This window comes from Arachis hypogaea, chromosome 14 (assembly GCF_003086295.3).
Source record: "Arachis hypogaea cultivar Tifrunner chromosome 14, arahy.Tifrunner.gnm2.J5K5, whole genome shotgun sequence".
NCBI classification, from domain to species: domain Eukaryota; kingdom Viridiplantae; phylum Streptophyta; class Magnoliopsida; order Fabales; family Fabaceae; genus Arachis; species Arachis hypogaea.
Window position 1 is genome coordinate 38541860 of NC_092049.1, and position 22189 is coordinate 38564048.

Below are 22189 nucleotides of genomic sequence, written 5' to 3' on the forward strand. Positions count from 1 at the left end.
CTTGTAATCACAATGGTTCCCTCCATCGGGATTTTAGTTTTCTAGGGAATAGCCTGAGCCTAGAGTTAAACAACAGAACCTTCTGTTCTAGTTCAAAGACTCTAGATGACAGCTTTCTGTCATGCCACCTTTTTGCTTTCTCTTTGTAAAGCTTGGCATTTTTGAAAGCAGTGAGTCTGAATTCCTCTAGCTCATTCAGCTGGAGCAATCTTTTTTTCTCCAGCTAATTTGGCATCAAAGTTTAGGAATCTGGTTGCCCAGTAAGCCTTTTGCTCCAGTTCCACGGGCAGATGACAGGCCTTACCATACACAAGCTGGTATGGAGAGGTCCCTATAGGAGTCTTAAATGCTATTCTGTAAGCCCACAGAGCATCATCCAAGCTTCTCGCCCAATCCTTTCTACGGGTACTTACAGTCCATTCCAGGATTCTTTTTAGTTCTCTATTAGAGACTTCAGCTTGCCCATTTGTCTGTGGATGATATGGAGTTGCCACCTTGTGGCTAATTCCATACCGGACCATAACAGAGTAAAGTTGTTTGTTGCAGAAGTGAGAGCCCCCATCACTGATTAGTACTCTAGGGACACCAAACCTGCTGAAGATATGTTTCTGGAGGAACTTCAGCACTGTCTTAGTATCATTAGTGGGTGTGGCAACGGCCTCTACCCATTTGGATACATAGTCGACTGCCACCAGAATATAAGTGTTTGAGTATGATGGTGGGAAAGGCCCCATGAAGTCAATACCCCATACATCAAACAACTCAATCTCCAAGATTCCTTGTTGAGGCATGGCGTAACCATGAGGCAGATTTCCAGCTCTCTGGCAACTGTCACAGTTACGTACAAACTCTCGGGAATCTTTATAGAGGGTAGGCCAGTAGAAGCCACATTGGAAGACCTTGGTGGCTGTTCGCTCACCTCCGAAATGGCCTCCATATTGTGACCCCTTCTACTAGTTCTATCCAGGACAGATGATCAGCCACTTGGTTTTCTGTCCCTTTTCTGTCTCTTATTTCTATATCAAACTCTTGCAGAAGTAGCACCCATCTTATGAGCCTGGGTTTTGAATCCTGCTTTGTAAGTAGATATTTAAGAGCAGCATGGTCAGTGTACACAATCACTTTTGATCCTACTAAGTATGATCTAAACTTGTCAATGGCAAAAACCACTACAAGCAATTCTTTTTCTGTGGTTGTGTAATTTTTCTGGGCATCATTTAAAACACGGCTAGCATAATAAATGACATGCAGAAGCTTGTCATGCCTCTGCCCCCAATACTGCACCAATGGCATGGTCACTGACATCACACATTAGTTCGAATGGTAATGTCCAGTCTGGTGCAGAAATAACTGGTGTTGTGACCAGCTTAGCTTTCAGAGTTTCAAACGCCTGCAGACACTCTGTGTCAAACACAAATGGCGTGTCAGCAGCAAGCAGGTTACTCAGAGATTTTGCAATTTTTGAAAAATCCTTTATAAACCTCTTATAGAATCCTGCATGCCCCAGAAAGCTTCTAATTGCCTTAACATTGGCAGGTGGTGGTAGTTTTTCAATCACTTTCACTTTAGCTTGATTCACTTCTATTCCCTTGTTTGAAATTTTATGCCCAAGGGCAATTCCTTCAGTCACCATAAAGTGACATTTTTCCCAGTTTAAAACCAGGTTGGTCTCTTGGCATCTTTTCAGAACAAGTGCTAAATGGTCAAGGCAGGAGCTGAATAAGTCTCCAAATACTGAAAAGTCATCCATGAAGACTTCCAAGAATTTCTCTACCACATCAGAGAAGATAGAGAGCATGCACCTCTGAAAGGTCGCAGGTGCATTGCACAGACCAAAAGACATCCTTCTGTAGGCAAACACTCCTGAAGGACATGTGAATGATGTTTTCTCTTGGTCCTGAGGATCTATTGCAATTTGGTTGTAGCCTGAATAGCCATCCAAAAAGCAGTAATATTCATGGCCTGCTAGTCTCTCTAGCATCTGGTCTATGAATGGTAAAGGAAAGTGATCCTTCCTAGTGGCTGTATTGAGCCTTCTATAGTCAATACACATACGCCACCCTGTAACTGTTCTTGTAGGAACCAGTTCATTCTTTTCATTATGAACCACTGTTATGCCTCCCTTCTTGGGAATAACTTGGACAGGGCTCACCCAGGGGCTATCAGAAATAGGATAAATGATCCCAGCCTCCAGTAACTTGGTGACCTCTTTCTGCACCACTTCCTTCATGGCTGGATTTAGCCGCCTCTGTGGTTGAACCTCTGGCTTAGCATTGTCCTCCAATAGAATTTTGTGCATGCATCTTGCTGGGCTGATGCCCTTAAGATCACTTATGGACCACCCAAGAGCTGTCTTGTGTGTCCTTAGCACTTGAAGTAGTGCTTCCTCTTCCAGTGGATTTAAAGCAGAGCTTATGATCACCGGGAAAGTGTTACCTTCTCCCAGAAATGCATATTTTAGGGATGGTGATAGTGGTTTGAGCTCGGGTTTAGGAGGTTTCTCCTCTTCCTGAGGAAGTTTTAGAGGCTCTTTCAATTCCTCTGAATCCTCCAGATCAGGCTGAACATCTTTAAAGATGTCTTCCAGCTCTGATTCGATACTCTCAGCCATGTTGATCTCCTCTACCAAAGAGTCAATAAGATCAACTTTCATGCAGTCTTTTGGTGTGTTTGGATGCTGCATGGCTTTGACAGCATTTAACTTAAACTCATCCTCATTGACTCTCAGGGTTACTTTCCCCTTTTGGACATCAATGAGAGTTCGTCCAATTGCTAGGAAAGGTCTTCCTAGAATGAGAGTATCACTCTTGTGCTCCTCCATTTCTAGCACTACAAAGTCAGTGGGAAAGGCGAATGGCCCAACCCTGACAATCTTGTCTTCAATTACGCCTGATGGATATTTAATGGAGCCATCAGCAAGTTGGAGACATATCCGGGTTGGTTTGACTTCTTCAGTTAAACCAAGCTTTCTGATAGTGGATGCAGGTATTAGGTTGATGCTTGCCCCAAGATCACATAAAGCTGTCTTGGTGCAATTACCCTCTAATATGCATGGTATCATAAAGCTCCTGGGATCTTTAAGCTTTTCTGGGAAGCTTTTCAGAATGACTGCACTGCATTCTTCAGTGAGAAAAATTCTTTCAGTTTCTCTCCAATCCTTCTTATGACTCAAGATCTCTTTCATGAACTTGGCATAAGAGGGTATTTGCTAAAGTGCCTCTGCAAACGGAATCTTTATTTCAAGAGTCCTGAGATAGTCTGCAAAGTGGGCAAATTGCTTATCCTGCTCCTCTTGGCGGAGATTTTGAGGATAAGGCATCTTGGCTTTGTATTCCTCAACCTTAGTTGCTGCAGGTTTATTTCCTATAGAGGTGGTTGGAGAAGCCTTTTTAGAGGGGTTGCTATCAGGACTTGTGTATGTCTGATCCCTCACTAGCATTTGAATGCCAGGGTTAGAAGCTGGATTGGCGTTGGACGCCAACTTCTTACCTGTTTCTGGCGTTTAAATGCCAGAACTGAGCTTTCATTGGGCGTTTGACGCCAGCTCCTTGCCTGTTTCTGGTGTTTGAACGCCAGAGTTATTCCTCTCTGGGCTCTTACTATCCTCAGAGGGATTTTGGATAACATTTTTCTCATCCTCTGTCAGTTATTCTTTTCTTGGCTTTCTGCTGCTCTGAAGTGAGGTATTTAATGTTTTTCCACTTCTTAATTGAACTGCCTGGCACTCTTCTGTTATCTGCTTTGATAACTGCTGTTTTGTCTCTTTCAATTGTGCTTCCATATTTTTATTAGCATTTTTAGTGTCTTGTAGCATCTCCTTGAATTCTGTTAGCTATTTTGTTAGAAAACACAATTGTTGATTGAGTTCAGCAACCTGTTCTAGAGGACCAAGTTCAGTAGGTACTACTTTGGCTTTTTCTTTTATGGAGGACCCACCACTTATGTACAGATGCTGATTTCTAGCAACTATATCAATAAGCTCGAGCCTCTTCAATAGTTTTTCTCATGTGTATAGATCCACCAGCTGAGTGGTCTAAAGATACCTGAGCTTTTTCTGTAAGCCTATAGTAGAAGATGTCTAATTGCACCCACTCTAAAAATATTTTAGAGGGGCATTTCCTTAGCAACCCTATGTACCTTTCCCAGGCATTATAAAGGGATTCATCATCCTCTTGTTTAAAGCCTTGGATGTCCAGCCTTAGCTGTGTCATCCTTTTTGGAGGGAAATATTGATTCAGGAATTTGTCTGATAACTGTTTCCATGTTCTTATGCTTGCTGTGGGTTGGTTATTTAACCACCTTTTAGCTTGATCTTTTACAGCAAATAGAAACAGTAACAGCCTGTATACATCCTGATCTACCTCCTTGTCACGCACTGTGTCAGCAATTTGCAAGAACTACGCCAGAAACTTAGTAGGTTCTTCCTGTGGAAGGCCGGAATACTGGCAATTTTGCTGCAATATGACAATGAGCTGAGGATTTAGCTCAAAACTGCTTGCTTTAATGGAGGGTATACAGATGCTACTCCCATATGCAGCAGTAATGGGGTTAGCATATGACCCCAGAGTCCTTCTGAACTGTTCATTTCCACTTAGATCCATGATGGAGAAAGGGAGATGATGTGAATTTGCAAGTAAAATATATTTTTATTTTTATTTTATTTAATTAAAACTAACTGAAAAAAATGAAATAAAATAAAGTAAAATAATTAGAAGATAAAATGTAGATTTCAAAAATTAAAAGAAAAGGAAAATAAAAAGAAATTTGAATGTTGAATTGACTAATTAATCGAAAAGATTTGAAAATTTTTTAATATGATTTTTGAAAAATATTTGAATTTTGAATTTTTAAAACTAAGATAAGATAAAATAGAAAGTTTTAAAATAAAAATCTGAATTTTTTTTAAAGGAAAATTTCGAAAATCAATTAAAATAAAGAGGAAAAATATTTTTGAATTTAATGAAGAAAGAGAAAAACAGTAAAAACGACACCAAACTTAAAATTTTTAGATCAAAACAAGGAAAACAAACAAGGAAGCTTTGAATATCAAAATGAACACTAAGAGCAACTAAAAAAATTTTAAAAAAACAGAAACACAAAGAACACCAAACTTAAAATATGAAACTGAACTCAAACAGAAGACTAAATTATGAAGTTATTGGTTTTGAAAATTTTCGAAAATAATTTAGAAAAATCAAATAAGGATTTTAAAATTTTAACCAAAAACAATAATAGAAGACTCAAAACCAAAAAGAAAAAGAAATTTTTCCTAATCTAAGCAACAAAATAAACCGTCAGTTGTCCAAACTCGAACAATCGCCGGCAACGGCGCCAAAAACTTGGTGCACGAATTGTAAATCACACTTTTCACAACTCGTACCACTAACCAGCAAGTGCACTGGGTCGTCCAAGTAATACCTTACGTGAGTAAGGGTCGATCCCACGGAGATTGTCGGCTTGAAGCAAGCTATGGCTATTTTGTAATTCTTATTCAGGAAATCAATGATAAAAGTGATTATATTTATGAAGAGTAAATAGCATAAAATAAATAATACTTGTTATGCAGTAATGGAGAACAGATTGAAGATTTGGAGATGCTCTGTCTTCCGAATCTCTGCTTTCCTACTGTCTTCTTCTTCACGCACGCAGGTCTCCTTCCATGGCAAACTGTATTTTGGTGGATCACCGTTGTCAATGGCTACCATCCGTCCTCTCAGTGAAAATGGTCCAAATGCGCTGTGGTGCACGAATTATGAATCACACTTTTCACAACTCGTACCACTGACCAGCAAGTGCACTGGGTCGTCCAAGTAATACCTTACGTGAGTAAGGGTCGAATCCCACGGAGATTGTTGGTTTGAAGCAATCTATGGTTATCTTGTAAATCTTAGTCAAGAAGTCAATTATGTTTATCAGTTGAATTGCAAATAAACAATAGAGCATGGATTAAAGGTTACTTGTTATGCAGTAATGGAGAATATGTTGGAGTTTTGGAGATGCTTTGTCTTCTGAATCTCTGCTTTCCTCTGTCTTCTTGTTCATGCACGCACGTCCTCCTATGGCAAGCTGTGTGTTGGTGGATCACCGTTGTCAATGGCTACCTTCCATCCTTCCAGTGAAAACTACGCTCACGCGCTCTGTCACAGCACGGCTAATCACCGGTTGGTTCTCGATCCGGTTGGAATAGGATTTACTATCCTTTTGCGTCTGTCACTAACGCCCAGCCTTCAGGAGTTTGAAGCTCATCACAGTCATTCAATCCTTGAATCCTACTCAGAATACCACAGACAAGTTTTAGACTTTCCGGATTCTCATGAATGCCGCCATCAGTTCTAGCTTATACCACGGATATTCTGATTAAGGAATCTAAGAGATACTCATTCAATCGTATATAGAACGGAGGTGGTTGTCAGGCACACGTTCATGATTTGAGGAAGGTGATGAGTGTCACAGATCATCACCTCCATCACAGTTAAGCGCGAATGAACATCTTAGATAGGAACAAGCGTGTTTGAATGGAAAACAAGAAATACTTGCATTAATTCATTGAGACACAGCAGAGCTCCTCACCCCCAACAATGGGGTTTAGAGACTCATGCCGTCAGAGAATACAAGGGTTTGATAAAAAATGTCATGAGATACAAAATAAGTCTCTAAAAGTTGTTTAAATACTAAACTAGTAGCCTAGGGTTACAAAATATGCGTAGACTATGATGGATGATGCAGAGATCCACTTCTGGGGCCCACTTGGTGTGTGCTGGGCTGAGACTTAAGCAATTCACGTGCAGAGGCCATTTGTGGAGTTGAACGCCAGTTTTTATGCCAGTTTGGGCGTTCAACTCCAGCTTTTGATCCTTTTCTGGCGCTGGACCTCAGAATTGGGCAGAGAACTGGCGTTGAACGCCAGTTTACGTCATCTATCCTTGTGCAAAGTATGGACTATTATATATTGCTGGAAAGCCCTGGATGTCTACTTTTCAACGCAATTGGAAGCATGCCATTTCGAGTCCTGTAGCTACAGAAAATCCACTTTGAGTGTAGGGAGGTCAGAATCCAACAGCATCAGCAGTCCTTTTTCAGCCTAAATCAGATTTTTGCTCAGCTCCTTCAATTTCAGCCAGAAAAATATCTGAAATTACAGAAAAACACACAACTCATAGTAAAGTCTAGAAATATGAATTTTTCCTAAAAACTAATAAAAATAGACTAAAAACTAACTAAAACATACTCAAAACTATATGAAATTATCCCCAAAAAGCGTATAAAATATCCGCTCATCACAACACCAAACTTAAACTGTTGCTTGTCCTCAAGCAACTAGATAAATAAAATAGAAGACTAATAGGTTGAGAAGCAATAATATCTCAGAGTTTTTGATTGAAGCTCAGATTCTAATTAGATGAGCGGGGCTAGTAGCTTTTTGCTTCTGAACAGTTTTGGCATCTCACTTTATCCATTGAAGCTCAGAGTGATTGGCATCTATAGGAACTTAGAATTCAGATAGTGTTATTGATTCTCTTAGTTCAGTGTGATGATTCTTGAACACAGCTTCTTTATGAGTCTTGGCTGTGGCCCTAAGCACTTTGTTTTCCAGTATTACCACCGGATACATAAATGCCACAGACACATAACTGGGTGAACCTTTTCAGATTGTGACTCAGCTTTGCTAAAGTCCCCAATTAGAGGTGTCCAGAGTTCTTAAGCACACTCTTCTTTTTGCTTTGGACCTTGACTTTAACCGCTCAGTCTCAAGTTTTCACTTGACACCTTCACGCCACAAGCACATGGTTAGGGACAGCTTGGTTTAGCCGCTTAGACCAGGATTTTAGTCCTTTAGGCCCTCATATCCACTGATGCTCAAAGCCTTGGGATCCTTTTCATTTGCCCTTGCCTTTTGGTTTTAAGGGTCATTGGCTTTTTCTGCTTGCTTTTTCTCTCTCTTCTTTTTTTTTTCTGCAAGCTTTGTTCTTTGCTGCTTTTTCTTGCTTCAAGAATCATTTTTATGATTTTTCAGATTATCAATAACATGTCTCATGTTCATCATTCTTTCAAGAGCCAACATATTTAACAGTCTTAAACAACAAATTCAAAAGACATATGCACTGTTCAAGCATTCATTCAGAAGACAGAAAGCATTGCCACCACATTTAACTAATTAGAATTTCTCTTATTAAAACTCGAAATTTTATTGCCTCTTATTCAAAAGATCTACTACTTTATTCATGTTTGCTGATGATGAGAAAAATAAACTATAGCTTAATTGGAGATAAAATCAAAATAGATACTAATTACTACTATATGACTTCTAAGGTAAAATTTTATAAGGACACTGTCACAGAGTTAAGGCAGAAATTGGAAATTAACAACCTTTATTCTGGGGGCACGGGGGTTCCTCTGATCCTTGGGGTGCTTGGTCCTACAAGAGAAGACTTTTGGCGCTTCAATTCCCTAAAGTCACGCCCCTGCTCCTCTTGTTCTTTAAACATATAGGTCAGCATTTGACTGTGTTCCTTCTGTTCTTTTATTATTTGCTCCATAGCTTCCCGTATCTTGGTAACAGACGTCTCAAGATACTCCTAGTATTCAGCTTGAGGGATCTCTGGGAGGAATTCCTGTGCTCTTTTCTTGATGGGATCCTCCTGTGCTTGTTGTTTTTCCATTGATGCTTTGGTGATTGGCTTTTCAATTAGGATATATTCAGTTATTCCCATCCTTACTCCAGCGTCCTTGCAGAGTAGAGAAATCACGCTTGGATAAGCCAACCTGGCCTCTTTTGAATTTTTGTTAGCAATCTTGTAGAGTTCAGTTGAAATCAGCTGATGAACCTCCACTTCCTTCCCCATCATGATGCAATGGATCATCACTGCTCTTTTAACTGTGACTTCAGAGCGGTTGCTAGTGGACAACAGAGAACGCCCAATGAAGTCCAGCCATCCTCTGGCGAATGGTTTGAGATCCTCTCTCTTGAGTTGATTTGGGACACCCTTTGTGTTGGTGGTCCACCTGGCTCCAGGGATACATATGTCCTCTAGAATCTTATCCAGGTCAATGTCTGCTCTCATCATCCTCCTGTTGAAGGAGTCTGGATCATCCTTTAGTTGAGGTAGCTTTAAGATCTCTCTGATCTTGTCAGGGGTGGTATGAACAATCTTCCCTCTGACCATGGTCCGAAATTCATAGAAGGCAGTTCCAGATAGTTTTTGCTTGTCAGTCTGCCACATATTAGCATAGAACTCCTGGACCATGTTCCTTCCCACTTTCGTTTCAGGATTAGCTAGGACTTCCTAGTTCCTGATTCGAATTTGCTCCTGGATCTCCGGATATTCATCTTCTTTCAGATCGAATCTAACTTCCGGGATCACTGATCTCAGACCCATTACTTTAAGATAATGGTCTGAATGTTCTTTAGATAAGAACTTCCCTTGATTCCAAAGTGGTTTTGGAATGCTCTCTTTCTTGCCTCTTAGAGTGGGTTGTTTTCCTTTAGGAGCCATGATCTTAGTGATCTCGGATAAACACACCAAACTTAGAGGTTTGCTTGTCCTCAAGCAAAAGAAAAGAAAGAAGAGGGGTAGAAGGAGAGCTAGGTGCAATTGTTGATGGAGGAGGAGGGAGGCCGAAACCAAATTTAAAGGGATGGGGGGGTGGGTTTTCGAAAAATTGGAAAAGATAAGATAAGAAGATTGAGTTGAAAAAGATAAGATAGAAGATATAGTTTAATTTTGAAAAGATATGATAGATTTTTGAAAAAGATAAATCTGAAGATAATATGGAGATTTGAAAAAGATATAGATTAGTTGAAAAGATTTTTGAGTGAAAAAGATAGATTTGTTTTCAGAAAAGATTTGAAAAGAGTTGGATTGAATTTGGAAAGATGGATTTTTAGAAATTAAGGATTTTAGAAATCAGGGTTCTTGACATGTTCATGTAAAAATCATGCATTGAAGCAAAAAATTTGAAATTAAAATGGAAATACGTGTGGGAAAAATGAATTTGGCTCCTCCCTATCTTCCTGGCGTTCGAACGCCCAAACACTGCCTGTTTTGGGCGTTCAGCGCCCAATTGCTGCTCTCCTGGGCGTTCAACGCCCAGCTACTGCCATTACTGGCGTTCAACGCCCAGTGGGTGCCCCTTTCTGGCGTTGAACGCCCAGCTGCTACCATCACTGGCGTTCAGCGCCCAGTGGATGCCCATTTTGGGCGTTGAACGCCCAAAATGCTCTTTTACTGGCGTTTTCTTGCCAGTGAGATCTTTTTCTCTGTTTTGTGTGCCGAGGTCTTCTGTAAATGATTATTTACCTTATTATCAATGAACTTTATATAAACAAATAAAAATAGAAATAGGGCAAAATGCTTAGAGGATTGTTGCCCCATGGCTGGGTTGCCTCCCAGCAAGCGCTTCTGTATTGTCTTTAGCTGGACCTTGATGAGCTTTTAATCTAGCTTCAGCCTTGAGCATTCTTGCTCGATGTTGCCTTCAAGATAATGCTTGATTCTCTGTCCATTGACAATGAACTTCTTATCAGAATCAATATCTTGAAGCTCCACATAACCATATGGTGACACACTTGTAATCACGTATGGTCCCCTCCACCGGGATTTCAGTTTCCCGGGGAATAGCCTGAGTCTAGAGTTAAACAACAGGACCTTCTGTCCTGGTTCAAAGATTCTAGATGACAGCTTTCTGTCATGCCATTTTTTTTATTTTTCTTTATAAAGCTTGGCATTTTCGAAAGCTGTGAATCTGAATTCCTCTAGCTCATTTAGCTGGAGCAATCGTTTTTCTCCTGCTAATTTGGCATCAAAGTTTAGGAATCTAGTTGCCCAGTAGGCCTTATGTTCCAGTTCCACGGGCAGGTGACATGCCTTACCATACACGAGTTGGTATGGAGATGTCCCTATGGGGGTCTTGAATGCTGTCCTGTAAGCCCACAGAGCATCATCCAGGCTCCGTGCCCAATCCTTTCTACGGGTATTTACTATCCGTTCCAGGATTCTCTTTAATTCTCTGTTAGAGACTTCATCTTGCCCATTGGTTTGTGGATGATATGGAGTGGCCACCTTGTGGCGAATTCCATACCGAACCATGGCAGAGTAAAGCTGTTTATTGCAGAAGTGAGTGCCCCCATCACTGATTAGTACTCTAGGGACACCAAACCTGCTAAAGATATGTTTCTGGAGGAACTTCAGCACTGTTTTAGTATCATTGGTGGGTGTGGCAATAGCCTCAACCCATTTTGATACATAGTCAACTGCCACCAGAATATAAGTGTTTGAGTATGATGGTGGGAAAGGTCCCATGAAGTCAATTCCCCATACGTCAAACAACTCAATTTCCAAGATTCCTTGTTGAGGCATGGCGTAACCATGAGGCAGATTACCAGCTCTTTGGCAACTGTCACAATTACGTACAAACTCTCGGGAATCTTTATAGAGTGTGGGCCAATAGAAGCCACATTGGAGGACCTTAGTGGCTGTTCGCTCACCTCCGAAATGGCCTCCATATTGAGATCCATGGCAATGCCACCGGATCCTCTGTGCTTCTTCTCTAGGCACACACCTACGGATAATTCCGTCTGCACATCTCTTAAAGAGATAAGGTTCATCCCACAAGTAGTACTTTGCATCAGTAATTAATTTCTTCTTTTGTATCCTGTTGTACTCCTTAGGTATGAACCTTGCAGCTTTATAGTTTGCAATATCGGCAAACCATGGTGCTTCCTGAATGGCGAATAAATGCTCATCAGGAAACGTCTCAGAGATCTCAAGAGAAGGGAGGGACGTCCCTTCCATTGGCTCTATCCGGGACAGGTGATCAGCCACTTGGTTCTCTGTCCCTTTTCTGTCTCTTATTTCTATATCAAACTCTTGCAGAAGCAATACCCATCTGATGAGCCTGGGTTTTGAATCCTGTTTTGTGAGTAGATATTTAAGAGCAGCATGGTCAGTATAGACAATCACTTTTGATCCTACTAAGTATGATCTGAACTTGTCAATGGCGTAAACCACTGCAAGTAGTTCTTTTTCTGTGGTTGTGTAATTTTTCTGGGCATCATTTAGAATGCGACTGGCATAATAAATGACATGCAGAAGCTTGTCATGCCTCTGTCCCAATACTGCACCAATGGCATGATCACTGGCATCACACATCAGCTCAAATGGTAATGTCCAGTCTGGTGCAGAAATGACTGGTGCTGTGACCAGCTTAGCTTTCAGCGTTTCAAACGCCTGTAGGCACTTTGTGTCAAACACAAATGGCGTGTCAGCAGCTAGCAGATTGCTTAGAGGTTTTGCGATTTTTGAAAAATCCTTTATAAACCTCCTATAGAATCCTGCATGCCCCAGAAAGCTTCTGATTGCCTTAACATTGGCAGGTGGTGGTAATTTTTCAATTACCTCTATTTTTGCTTGATCCACCTCTATTCCCTTGTTTGAGATTTTATGCCCAAGAATAATTCCTTCAGTCACCATGAAGTGACACTTTTCCCAGTTTAAAACTAGGTTGGTCTCTTGGCATCTTTTCAGAACAAGTTTTAGGTGATCAAGACAGGAGCTGAATGAGTCTCCGTATACTGAGAAGTCATCCATGAAGACTTCCAGAAATTTTTCCACCATGTCAGAGAAAATAGAGAGCATGCATCTCTGGAAGGTTGCAGGCGCATTACATAGCCCAAATGGCATCCTTCTATAAGCAAACACTCCGGATGGACATGTGAATGCTGTTTTCTCTTGATCCTGGGGATCTACTGCAATCTGGTTATAGCCTGAGTAGCCATCCAGAAAGCAGTAATAATCATGACCTGCTAGTCTTTCTAGCATCTGGTCTATGAATGGTAAAGGAAAATGATCCTTTCTAGTGGCTGTATTGAGCCTTCTGTAGTCAATACACATGCGCCACCCCGTAACTGTTCTTGTAGGAACCAGTTCATTTTTTTCATTATGAATCACTGTCATGCCTCCCTTTTTTGGGACGACTTGAACAGGGCTCACCCAGGGGCTATCAGAAATAGGATAAATAATCCCAGCCTCTAGTAACTTGGTGACCTCTTTCTGCACCACTTCCTTCATGGCTGGATTTAGCCGCCTCTGTGGTTGAACCACTGGTTTGGCATTATACTCCAATAGGATTTTGTGCATGCATCTAGCTGGGCTTATGCCCTTAAGGTCACCTATGGACCACCTAAGAGTTGTCTTGTGTGTCCTTAGCACTTGAATAAGTGCTTCCTCTTACTGTGAATTCAAAGCAGAGCTTATGATCACTGGAAAAGTGTCACCTTCTCCCAGAAATGCATATTTTAAGGATGGTGGTAGTGGCTTGAGCTCGGGTTTAGGAGGTTTTTCCTCTTTCAGAAGAAAGTTCAGAGGCTCTTTCATGTCCCCTGAATCCTCCAAATCAGGCTGAACATCTTTAAAGATGTCTTCCAACTCTGATTCGAGACTCTTAGCCATGTTGATCTCTTCTACCAAAGAGTCAATAAGATCAACTTTCATGCAGTCTGTTGATGTGTCTGGATGCTGCATGGCTTTGACAGCGTTCAACTTGAACTCATCATCGTTGACTCTCAGGGTTATTTCCCCCTGTTGGACGTCAATGAGGGATCGTCCAGTTGCTAGGAAGGGTCTTCCTAGAATGAGAGTAGCACTCTTGTGCTCCTCCATTTCCAGCACAACAAAGTCAGTGGGAAAGGCGAATGGCCCAACTCTGACAATCATGTCCTCAATCACGCCTGATGGGTATTTAGTGGAACCATCAGCAAGTTGGAGACATATCCGGGTTGGTTTAACTTCTTCAGTTAAGCCAAGCTTCCTGATAGTGGATGCAGGTATTAGGTTGATGCTTGCCCCAAGATCGCATAAAGCTGTCTTAGTGCAGTTATCTTCTAATATGCATGGTATCAGAAAACTCCCCGGGTCTTTAAGCTTTTCAGGAAAGCTTTTCAGAATGACTGCACTGCATTCTTCAGTGAGGAGAACTCTTTCTGTTTCTCTCCAATCCTTCTTATGACTCAAGATCTCTTTCATGAACTTGGCATAAGAAGGTATTTGCTCAAGTGCTTCTGCAAATGGAATCTTTATTTCAAGAGTCCTGAGATAATCTGCAAAGCGAGCAAATTGCTTATCCTGCTCCTCTTTCCTAAGTTTTTGAGGATAAGGTATCTTGGCTTTATATTCTTCAACCTTAGTTGCTGCAGGTTTATTGCATACAGAAGTGGTTGAAGAAGCCTTTTTAGAGTTCCAGAGTTAGAAGCTGGAGTGACGTTAGACGCCAGCTCACTGTTTGTTCCTGGCGCCTGAACGCCAGAAATGTGCCCATTTTGGGCGTTCAATGCTGGATCCTGCCCTATTTCTGGCGTTGAACGCCAATCCTGCCTTGTTTCTGGCGTTGAACGCCAGTTGTGGGCATGGTCTGGGCGTTCAGCGCCAGCCTTCCACCAATTTTCTGGCGTTTTAGCGCCAGAATTATTTTTCCCTGGGCTCTTACTGTCCTCAGGTGAATCTTTGGTGGGTTGCTCATTTCTTGACTTTTTGATGCCTTGAGGTGGGGTATTTAATGTTTTCCCACTTCTTAATTGAACTGCTTGGCATTCTTCTGCTATTTGCCTTGATAGCTGCTGCTTTGTTTGCTTAAACTGTTCGTCCATATGTATATTAGCTATCCTTGTCTCTTGTAACCTGTCCTTAAATTCGGCTAGCTGCTTTGTTAGAAAATTCAATTGCTGATTGAATTCAGCAGCTTGTTTTACAGGACTGAGTTCAGCAATTACTGTTTTAACCTCTTCATTCATGGAAGGGTTGCTGCTTAGGTACAGATGCTGATTCCTGGCAACTGTATCAATGAGCTCTTGAGCCTCTTCAATTGTCTTTCTCATGTGGATAGATCCACCAGCTGAGTAATCTAGAGACATCTGAGCTCTTTCTGCAAGCCCATAGTAGAAGATGTCTAACTGAACCCACTCTGAAAACATTTCAGAGGGGCATTTTCGTAGCATCTCTCTGTATCTCTCCCAGGCATCATAAAGATATTCATTATCTCCTTGTTTAAAGCCTTGGATGTCCAGCCTTAGCTGTGTCATCCTTTTTGGAGGGAAATATTGATTCAGGAATTTTTCTGTCAGCTGTTTCCATGTCCTTATGCTGGCCTTAGGTTGGTTATTTAACCACCTCTTAGCTTGATCTTTTACAGCAAATGAAAACAGTAATAGTCTGTAGACATCCTGATCTATTTCCTTATCATGTACTGTGTCAGCAATCTGTAGAAACTGTGCCAGAAACTCTGTAGGTTCTTCCTGTGGAAGACCGGAATACTGGCAACTTTGCTGCACCATGATAATGAGCTGAGGATTCAACTCAAAGCTACTGACTCCAATGGAGGGTATGCAGATGCTACTCCCATATGAAGCAGTAGAGGGGTTAGAATATGACCCCAGAGTCCTCTTGGACTGTTCATTTCCGCTTAGATCCATGATGGAAAAAGGGAGATGATGTAAAATAAAAAAAATATTTTATTTATTTATTTATTAATTTATTTCGAAAAAATAGATCAAAATAGAATAAATAAAAATGAATAAAAGGTTTTCGAAAAAGTGAGGAGAGAGAAAGTGGTTAGGAGATTTTGAAAAAGATATGATGATTTTTGAAAAAGGTTTTAAATTTTGAGATAAAAATCTGAATTTTTAACGGAGAGAGAAAAACAATAAGATAACACAGGATTTAAAATTTTTTAGATCTGAGGTTCCTTATTTTCGAAAAAAAAAATTTTTTTGGGGGGGGGGGGAAACACCAAGGAACACCAAACTTCAAAATTTTAAGATCAAGACACAAGGAAAAACACCAAACTTAAAATTTTTAGAAAACCAAAATAAATTTTTCGAAAATCAAGGGAAATCAACAGAAAACACCAAACTTAAAGTTTGGCACAAAATTTAATAGAGAAAATATTATTTTTGAAAAAGATTTTAAAAGGAGTGTACCAAACTGCCACGGGCTTAGACTAACGCTCTAGCCAATTGGGCAGTAAAATGTAACACTTGTTTTAAAGATGGATATTTTTAACCAAGAACAATAATAAGAGACTCTAAACCAAAAAAGAAAAATTTTCCTAATCTAAGCAACAAAATAAACCGTCAGTTGTTCAAACACGAACAATCCCCGACAACGACGCCAAAAACTTGGTGCACGAATTATGAATCACACTTTTCACAACTCGTACCACTGACCAGCAAGTGCACTGGGTCGTCCAAGTAATACCTCACGTGAGTAAGGGTCGAATCCCACGGAGATTGTTGGTTTGAAGCAATCTATGGTTATCTTGTAAATCTTAGTCAGGAAGTCAATTATGTTTATCAGTTGAATTGCAAATAAACAATAGAGCATGGATTAAAGGTTACTTGTTATGCAGTAATGGAGAATATGTTGGAGTTTTAGAGATGCTTTGTCTTCTGAATCTCTGCTTTCCTCTGTCTTCTTGTTCACGCACGCACGTCCTCCTATGGCAAGCTGTGTGTTGGTGGATCACCGTTGTCAATGGCTACCTTCCATCCTTCCAGTGAAAACTACGCTCACGCGCTCTGTCACAGCGGCTAATCACCGGTTGGTTCTCGATCCGGTTGGAATAGGATTTACTATCCTTTTGCGTCTGTCACTAACGCCCAGCCTTCAAGAGTTTGAAGCTCGTCACAGTCATTCAATCCTTGAATCCTACTCAGAATACCACAGACAAGGTTTAGACTTTCCAGATTCTCATGAATGCCGCCATCAGTTCTAGCTTATACCACAGAGATTCTGATTAAGGAATCTAAGAGATACTCATTCAATCGTATATAGAACGGAGGTGGTTTTCAGGCACACATTCATGATTTGAGGAAGGTGATGAGTATCACAGATCATCACCTCCATCACAGTTAAGCGTGAATGAACATCTTAGATAGGAACAAGCGTGTTTGAATGGAAAACAGAAATACTTGCATTAATTCATTGAGACACAGCAGAGCTCCTCACCCCCAACAATGGGGTTTAGAGACTCATGCCGTCAGAGAATACAAGGGTTTGATAAAAAATGTCATGAGATACAAAATAAGTCTCTAAAAGTTGTTTAAATACTAAACTAGTAGCCTAGGGTTACAAAATATGCGTAGACTATGATGGATGATGCAGAGATCCACTTCTGGGGCCCACTTGGTGTGTGCTGGGCTGAGACTTAAGCAATTCACGTGCAGAGGCCATTTGTGGAGTTGAACGCCAGTTTTTATGCCAGTTTGGGCGTTCAACTCCAGCTTTTGATCCTTTTCTGGCGCTGGACGCCAGAATTGGGCAGAGAACTGGCGTTGAACGCCAGTTTACGTCGTCTATCCTTGTGCAAAGTATGGACTATTATATATTGCTGGAAAGCCCTGAATGTCTACTTTCCAACGCAATTGGAAGCATGCCATTTCGAGTCCTGTAGCTCCAGAAACTCCACTTTGAGTGCAGGGAGGTCAGAATCCAACAGCATCAGCAGTCCTTTTTCAGCCTAAATCAGATTTTTGCTCAGCTCCTTCAATTTCAGCCAGAAAAATACCTGAAATTACAGAAAAATACACAACTCATAGTAAAGTCCAGAAATATGAATTTTTCCTAAAAACTAATAAAAATAGACTAAAAACTAACTAAAACATACTCAAAACTATATGAAATTATCCCCAAAAAGCGTATAAAATATCCGCTCATCACGCTGTCACCGCACGGCTAATCATCTGTCAGTTCTCACTCATGTTGGAATAGGATCCATTGATCCTTTTGCGTCTGTCACTAAGCTCGTCACAGTCATTCTATCCCAGATCCTACTCAGAATACCACAGACAAGTTTTAGACTTTCCGGATCTCAGGAATGGCTGCCAATAATCCTATACTATACCACGAAGACTCTGATCATGAACCAAGAGGCTAAGAGATACACACTCAGTCTAAGGTAGAATAGAAGTGGTTGTCAGGCACGCGTTCATAGATTGAGAATGATGATGAGTGTCACGGATCATCACAGTCATCACGGTTAAGTACAAGCGAGTATCTTAGAACAGAAACAAGCGTGATTGAATGAAATAACAGTAGTAATTGCATTAATTCATCGAAACACAGCAGAGTTCCTCACCCCCAACCATGGGGTTTAGAGACTCATGCCGTCAGAAATACAATATGAAACGTGTAAAATGTCATGAGGTACATAGTAAGTCTCTAAAAGTTGTTTAAATACTAAACTAGTAACCTACGTTTATAGAAAATGAGTAAACTACGATAGATAGTGCAGAAATCCACTTCCGGGCCCACTTGGTGTGTGCTGGGATTGAGACTTGAGCTTTACACGTGCCTAGGCTGTTTCTGGAGTTAAACGCCAGGTTGTAACCTGTTTTGGGCGTTTAACTCCAACTTGTAACCTGTTTCTGGCGTTTAACGCCAGAATGGAACATGGAACTGGCGTTAAACGCCAGTTTACGTCATTTATCTTTGAGCAAAGTATGGACTATTATATATTGCTGGAAAGCCCTGGATGTCTACTTTTTAACGCAATTGAGAGCACGCAAATTGGGCTTCTGTAACTCCAGAAAATCCATTTCGAGTGCAGGGAGGTCAGAATCCAACAGCATCTGCAATCCTTTTTCAGCCTCTGAATAAGATTTTTGCTCAGGTCCCTCAATTTCAGCCAAAAATTACCTGAAATCACAGAAAAACACACAAACTCATAGTAAAGTCCAGAATTATGATTTTTATTTAAAAACTAATAAAAATATAATAAAAAGTGACTAAAACATATTAAAAACTACCTAAAAATAATGCAAAAAATCGTATAAATTATCCGCTCATCACCTACCCGCTCCCGACATTACCCAAGCACAAGTCTCAGATATGGCTTTCCAGATGCATACAGTGTGCATATAAGTCTTATGGCTAGGCCGCATACAGTGTGATTTTTAAATGTATTTCAATATGCTTACATCTGAAAAACAGTTCTCAGTGTGTAGGCGTCCCCACTTTACATTTGGCACTAAGGCCCAAACAAGGTCGCATCTGCTCTCCTATGGCAGACAGTCTTTTAAAGCTTTTCTTTATCTTTGCCCTCTGCTCTCCTGTGGCAGAGATCCTTTTAGTTAATATATTCTTTTATTCCCGCTCTTTGCTCTCTTGTGGCAGAGGTTCTTTAGATTCTTTTAATATTTTCTCTCTACTCTTCTGTGGTAGAGGTTCTTTAATATTTTTATTTTCCTTTCTTTTCTTTCTTATCATTCCATAATATAATTTTTCTTCGCATTATTCCCTCGCCTTTCCCTAACTGTCTTGTGGAAAAGAATTATAAAGTACTTTAATTAAGTTTGCATTCTCTAATGCTTTTAAGATCACTCTGTTTGCTCTTCTCTAACTTATAATAATATTAATAATATCTCTACTATTTAATATTCGTAATAAAATATTAAGAATAATGTAAATAGAATAATTTAAATGGTAAATAAATAATATTTATATCTTTTCTTAAAAACTTAGCTTCGTAAAGCTTTTAGTCCTAAACTCGTATTACCTATGTTTTAAACTTCAAACTTTTAAATACTTCACCTTTAACCCAATATTTTTATAAAATTATATTTGAAACTCCACTTATCTCAATATTTATAAAAGTAACCCTGATCTTTTTACAAAATATCCATTTTACCCCTATACTTTATTTATTATCCAAAATATCCAAAAACTTATATAATTACAAATTTTACCTCGATTTTTATCTACAAATACAATGTTATCCTACAAAAATAAAGTTTAAATACTAATCTTCCTCTTACACCAAAACCGAAACCCTTAGCCCTTTTCTTTCAAAATATTACTTGTATTTTAATTTGTTTTCGAGTTTTTTGGTTACCGGTTCTTCGTAACTTTTAATATTTTCTCTTGGTCATCAAACCTCACCAAATTTATCTCAAAATATCACACCACAACAGCCCCAAATTCACCAAAATACCCCAGGTGACTGTTCATACATAGCCAACCTAAAATCTCAAGCAAACAACAATAATTCAACATAAACTTAACCAAACTCAAATAGTAATCAATCAAACCAACATTCACTCATCTAATTCATATTTAATTATTATAAAATTATTAAACCCTATCTCTGTATGAAATCAAAATACTCGAGGCTCCAGAGAAGCTTTCTGACCGAGCTGCTGAAGAAGAGAACGTCAGAAATCGTTTGTACCTCCTAGAACTCCAATTGGCTGAACTCAAGGGGAAGAGGAGATATGTCACCGTCAACTTCTACCGGACAAAATTAACGCCAACTTATAGAGGAAGAGTATATGAATACTTTTATTGAATTACATTTTTTATTGGAGTTACGGATCGCAAGAAATCGAAACTGAAAGCTCAGGAGTTTTCAAGGTTTTTCTCTTCTCTCTTGGTCACTCCTTTCTCTTATTGTTCGGTGGTTAAGGAAAAATAAATGAAGCATAGATGATGATTAATGGAAGCAAGGAAAAAAGTGTCATCTCTCTATATATAATAGGAAAGCAGTACATGGCTCTGATGAGTGGATAATTTATACGCTTTTTGGCATTGTTTTTACACATTTTTCAATATAATTTAATTAGTTTTTAGTATATTTTTATTAGTTTTTAATTAAAATTTATATTTCTGGACTTTACAATGAGTTTGTGTGTTTTTCTATGATTTCATGTATTTTCTGGCTGAAATTGAGGGACTTGAGCAAAAATCAGATTCAGAGGTTGAAGAAAGACTGCAGATGCTGTTGGATTCTGACCTCCCTACACTCAAAGTGGATTTTCTGGAGCTACAGAACTTTAAATGGCGCGCTTTCAATTGTGTTGAAAAGTAGACATCCAGATCTTTCCAGAAATATATAATAGTCCATGATTTACCCGAGTTTAGATGATGCAAACTGGCGTTCAATGCCAGTTCCATGCTGCATTCTAGAGTTAAACGCCAGAAACAAGTTGCAAAGTGGAGTTAAACGCCAGAAACAGGTTACAAACTGGCGTTCAACTCCAAGAAAAGCCTCTACACGTGTAAAGCTCAATGCTCAGCCCAAGCACACACCAAGTGGGCCCCAGAAGTGGATTTCTGCATCATTTACTCATTTCTGTAAACCCTAGTAACTAGTTTAGTATAAATAGGACTTTTTACTATTGTATTTACATCTTCGGATCAGATCTTTGATCAGTTTTATGCTATCTTAGACCTTTATGGGGGCTGGCCATTCGGCCATGCCTGGACCTTCATCACTTATGTATTTTCAACGGTAGAGTTTCTACACACCATAGATTGAGGTGTGGAGCTCTGCTGTTCCTCATGAATTAATGCAAAGTACTATTATTTTTCTATTCAATTCAAGCTTATTCCTATTTAAGATATTCATTCGTACCCAAGAACATGATGAATGTAATGATTATGTGACGCTCATCATCATTCTCACTTATGAACGCGTGCCTGACAAACACTTCCGTTCTACATGCAAACAAGCTAGAATGAATATCTCTTAGATATCTAGTACAGAGGACCGAGTCCGAGATATTAGAATCTTCGTGGTATAAGTTAGAACCCATGGACGGCCATTCCTGATATCTGAAAAGTCTAAACCTTGTCTGTGGCATTCCGAGTAGGATTTGGGAAGGGATGGCTGTGACGAGCTTCAAAGTCGCGAGTGCTGGGCATAGTGACAGACGCAAAAGGATAGTAAATCCTATTCCAGTATGATCAAAAACCGACAGATGATTAGCCATGCAGTGACAGCGCATTGGACCATTTTTACAGAGAGGATGGGATGTAGCCATTGACAACGGTGATGCCCTACATAAAGCTTGCCATGGAAAGGAGTAGGAATGATTGGATGAAGATAGCAGGAAAGCAGAGGTTTAGGAGGAACGAAAGCATCTCTATACGCTTATCTGAAATTCTCACCAATGAATTACATAAGTATCTCTATCCCAGTTTATATTTTATTTATGTTTTTATTATCAATTCACTATACCCATTTGAATCCGCCTGACTGAGATTTACAAGGTGACCATAGCTTGCTTCAGGCCGACAATCTCCGTGGGATTGACCCTTACTCACGTAAGGTTTATTACTTGGACGACCCAATGCACTTGCTGGTTAGTAGTGCGAAGTTGTGATAAAAAGTTGAGATTACAATTGTGTGTACCAAGTTGTTG